At 36.0% G+C, this 5227-nt stretch overlaps 1 non-coding gene across 1 annotated transcript; it reads right to left on the reverse strand.

Moving 5' to 3' along the window:
- Positions 1–296: 296 nt before the first annotated feature.
- Positions 297–403, reverse strand: LOC139846086 (small nucleolar RNA R71). Its single transcript, XR_011758831.1, has one exon. It is a non-coding gene; the product is annotated as a small nucleolar RNA R71 (small nucleolar RNA).
- Between the last annotated feature and the right edge of the window lie 4824 nt (positions 404–5227).

Genomic DNA, 5227 nt, shown 5'->3' on the forward strand with positions numbered 1-5227 from the left:
ATGCGCCAGATTATGAAATCAAAGGACAAATCCTACACATGGTAACTAATCAATGCCAATTTAGTGGTGCGCCGAAGGAAGATCTAAATGAACATCTTTGTACTTTTAATAGGATCTGCACACTATTTAAAATCCGAGAAGTGGAGGATGAACAGATATATCTCATGTTATTTCCCTGGACTTTAAAGGGAGAATCCAAAGATTGGTTGGAATCGTTACCTGAAGGGGCGATTGATACATGGGACGTTTTAGTTGAAAAATTTCTTAAACAATTCTTTCCGGCATCTAAAGCCGTGAGACTTCAAGGAGAAATTGTTACGTTCACGCAAAAGCCAAATGAAATTCTATATGAAGCATGGACAAGATTTGGAAAGTTATTGAGACGATGTCCGCAACATGGTTTAGACACTTATCAAATAGTACAAATATTCTACCAAGGATGCGACATCACTACAAGGAAAGACATCGATATAGCAGCTGGTGGTTCCATTATGAAGAAAACCGCAACTGATGCTTACAAAATTATTGATAACACTGCTTCCCACTCACATGAGTGGCACCAAGAAAAAGATATAGTTAGATCATCTAAAGCAGCTAGAGCCGATTCTAGCCATGACTTAGATTCCATTTCCGCAAAGATAGATGCTGTCAAGAGACGAATGGAAAAGATGACTAAGGATATTCACTCAATACGAATTAGTTGTGAGCAGTGTGGAGGACCACATTTAACAAAAGATTGTCTCAGTATTGAACTAACAATGGAACAAAGAGAGAATGTTTCATACATAAACCAAAGGCCTGGAAATAATTATCAGAATAATTATCAACCGCCAAGACCAATCTACAATCAAAATCAGAATTATAACCGAAATGTTCCATACAACAACCAACAAGGTCCTAGTAATCAACAAGTATTCAATAATACTTACAATCAGCAAAGACCTATTTTTCAAAACAAACCATCACAAACCGATGATAAAAAGCCAATTTTAGAAGATATGATGTCGAAGCTAGTTGAATCTCAAACGCAGTTTTTCACATCTCAAAAACAAACCAATGAACAAAATGCTCAAGCATTTAGAAATCAACAAGCTTCTATTCAAAATTTGGAACAAGAAGTGAGCAACCTAGCAAGGTTGATAGGTGAAAGAAAACCGGGAAGTCTACCTAGTGATACAAATGCTAACCCCCGGAATGAAACAGCTAAAGCCATTACCACAAGAAGTGGTATTACACTTAAACCACCTGAAATGCCTGTAATTTCTGATGAAGCAATTCCTACTCCACAAGAACCACAGTCTGATCAGGATAAGGAAACAGAACCGGTAGTTGAAAAGGTTAATGAAGATAACACAGTTAAGGCTAAACCTTATGTTAAACCATACCAACCACCACTTCCTTACCCGAGTAAAATGAGAAAAGAGAGACTTGAAGCCGAGCAATCCAAATTCTTGGATATGTTTAAACAAATAAATGTAAATCTTCCTTTCATTGATGTGATTTCAGGATTGCCTAGATATGCTAAATTTTTGAAAGATCTAATCACAAATAGAAAGAAAATGGAAGAACTCTCGGCTGTTACTATGAATGCTAATTGTTCTGCAGTGCTGTTGAATAAGATAACAGAAAAATTATCAGATCCAGGAAGTTTCACGATTCCATATTTTCTGGGTAGTCTTAGTTCAATAGAAGCATTGGCAGACTTAGGTGCTAGTATAAATTTAATGCCGTATTCACTATACGCTAAACTAGACCTTGGAGAATTGAAACCAACACGAATAAGCATACAACTAGCCGATAGATCAGTAAAATATCCTAGAGGGATAATGGAGAATATGCTAGTTAAAGTTGGTACTTTAGTATTTCCAGTAGATTTTGTTATTCTGGACATGGAAGAAGATTCTCGAGTTCCTCTCATATTAGGAAGACCATTCTTAAACACATCTAAAGCAATAATAGACATGTTTGGTAAGAAACTATCCCTAAGTATAGAGGACGAGAGTGTTACCTTTTCTGTGGATAGAGCCATGCAACAACCGCAATCTGCAGATGATACATGTTATTATATTCAAACTATAGATTCACATGCAGAATTGTTAGAAGAATTTCCAGAATTACAAGGAACAGGAGAATGTTCTTTAGGAGAAGGAACTGAACCAATTGATGAAACTGAAATGTTAGCTACACTTATGGCTAATGGATATGAACCAACAACCGAAGAAATTCATATGCTAAAAGAAGAAGACAGATATCGATATAAATCATCGATAGAAGAACCGCCGACATTAGAGTTAAAGCCACTTCCAAACCATTTGGAATATGCTTATTTACATGGTGAATCTGAATTACCTGTAATAATATCGTCTTCTCTTACTGAAAATGAAAAATCTAAACTCATTTCTGTGCTAAAAGCTCATAAACCAGCCATTGCATGGAAAATTCATGATATTAAAGGCATAAGTCCTTCGTATTGCACACATAAAATCCTTATAGAAGAAGGTCATAAAACGTATGTGCAACGCCAATGAAGACTAAATCTAAATATGCAAGATGTTGTTAAGAAAGAAATAATTAAACTGCTAGATGCAGGTTTAATTTATCCAATCTCTGATAGTCCATGGGTAAGCCCAGTTCAATGCGTACCTAAGAAGGGTGGCATGACTGTCATCACAAATGAAAAAAATGAGCTTATTCCTACTAGGACTGTAACAGGATGGCGTGTTTGTATTGATTATAGAAAATTAAATGACGCCACCAGAAAAGATCACTTTCCCTTACCTTTCATTGATCAAATCTTGGAAAGATTAGCCGAAAATAGTTACTATTGTTTTCTTGATGGTTTTTCCGGATATTTTCAAATTCCAATAGCACCCGAGGACCAAGAGAAAACCACGTTCACGTGCCCTTATGGTACTTTTGCTTACAAACGCATACCATTTGGACTTTGCAACGCCCCTGCAACCTTTCAAAGGTGCATGATGGCGATTTTTCACGACATGATAGAAGAATGCATGGAAGTTTTCATGGATGACTTTTCAGTCTTCGGTGATACATTTGAATCATGTCTAATTAATCTTGAACGAATGCTTATTAGATGCGAACAATCAAATCTAGTATTTAATTGGGAGAAATTCCATTTCATGGTTAAAGAAGGCATCGTTCTTGGACATAAAATTTCAAAGGAAGGAATTGAAGTGGATAGAGCTAAAGTAGATGTAATTGCTAAACTTCCACATGCCACCAATGTTAGAGGAGTTAGGAGTTTTCTAGGACATGCCAGTTTTTACCGACGTTTCATAAAAGATTTTTCTAAAATTGCCACTCCTATGAATAAACTCCTAGAAAAGGATGCTTCATTCATCTTTTCAGATGAATGCATTAAATCTTTTAATATACTTAAAGAGAAACTCACTAATGCGCCGATCATGATAACTCCAAATTGGAATCTACCGTTTGAACTAATGTGCGATGCAAGTGATTTTGCAATGGGAGCCGTTTTAGGACAAAGGATTGAAAAACGATTTCAACCTATTTATTACGCTAGTAAGACGTTACAAGGAGCACAAACGAACTACACAACTACTGAAAAAGAACTCCTTGCTATTGTCTTTGCTTTTGACAAATTTCGTTCATATCTAGTTCTAGCTAAAACGATGGTCTATACTGACCATTCTGCTCTTAGATACCTATTTTCGAAACAAGATGCCAAACCAAGATTAATTCGTTGGATCTTACTCTTACAAGAGTTTGATATTGAAATCCGAGATAAAAAGGGAGCAGAAAATCTCGCCGTTGATCATCTTTCTCGTCTTGAAAATTCTGAATTAAAAGTTCTAAATGAATCGGCCATACAAGACAACTTTCCTGATGAATATCTATTGAAGATAGATTATAGTGAAATTCCATGGTTTGCAAACTATGCAAACTACTTAGTATGTGGATTCCTTGAAAAAGGGTTGTCGTACCAAAAACGAAAGAAATTCTTTAGTGATATAAAGCATTATTTCTGGGAAGATCCACATTTGTTTAAAAGTTGTCCCGATGGAATAATACGCCGATGTGTATTCGGAGATGAAGCTAGTCAAATTTTAAACCATTGTCACACAGGACCAACAGGAGGGCATTATGGGCCTCAGCTCACAGCAAGAAAAGTTTACGATGCTGGAATCTATTGGCCTACAATTTTCAAAGACGCACACCTTCTTTGCAAATCCTGTGATGCTTGTCAAAGGGCCGGAAAAATAAGTCAACGTGATGAAATGCCACAAAATGTCATTCAAGTATGTGAAGTATTTGACATTTTGGGTATTGACTTTATGGGTCCATTTCAAAAATCTCATAATAATCTCTACATTCTCGTTGCCATTGATTATGTATCTAAATGGGCGGAAGCACAAGCTCTCTCGACTAACGATGCACGAGTTGTAGTCAACTTTTTAAAACGTCTTTTTGCAAGGTTTGGAACACCGAAAACTTTAATAAGTGATCGGGGTACTCATTTTTTGTAATAATAAACTTGAGAAAGTTCTTAAAAGATATGGAGTAACTCATAAAATCTCCACCGCATATCATCCACAAACAAGTGGACAAGTTGAAAATACCAACCGAGCTTTAAAACGTATTCTAGAGAAAACCGTAGGATCAAATCCGAAGAAATGGTCCATGAAATTGGAGGATGCACTCTGGGCTTTTAGAACAGCCTACAAAACTCCAATTGGAACCACACCTTTTAGACTCGTTTTTGGAAAATCATGTCATCTTCCAGTAGAAATTGAACACAAAGCATTTTGGGCTTTGAAGACATGTAATCTTGATTTACATTAAGCTGGACGTCTACGGTTAAGTCAATTAAACGAATTAGAAGAATTAAGACATGAAGCATACGAAAATTCCTTAATCTATAAGGAAAGAACGAAGAAATGGCATGATAAAAGAATCAGAAGTTCAAAAGAATTTAAAGAAGGAGACAGAGTTCTTCTTTTCAATTCACGATTCAAGCTATTTCCTGAAAAATTGAAATCAAGATGGTCTGGACCATTCATAGTCAAAAGAGTTTTCCCGTACGGAACGGTAGAATTAATAAATTTAAATGGGATTGAATTTAAGGTTAATGGTCACAGAGTTAAACATTACATAGATAGTCCAATGGAAGTTGACAACGAAGTTAATCACAATTTCGACACCACAGCTAACTAAGTGTGGGGAGAATCAAGTCTTTAAAGGATAA

The sequence above is a fragment of the Rutidosis leptorrhynchoides genome, chromosome 4 (assembly GCF_046630445.1).
Source record: "Rutidosis leptorrhynchoides isolate AG116_Rl617_1_P2 chromosome 4, CSIRO_AGI_Rlap_v1, whole genome shotgun sequence".
Taxonomy (NCBI): Eukaryota; Viridiplantae; Streptophyta; class Magnoliopsida; order Asterales; family Asteraceae; genus Rutidosis; species Rutidosis leptorrhynchoides.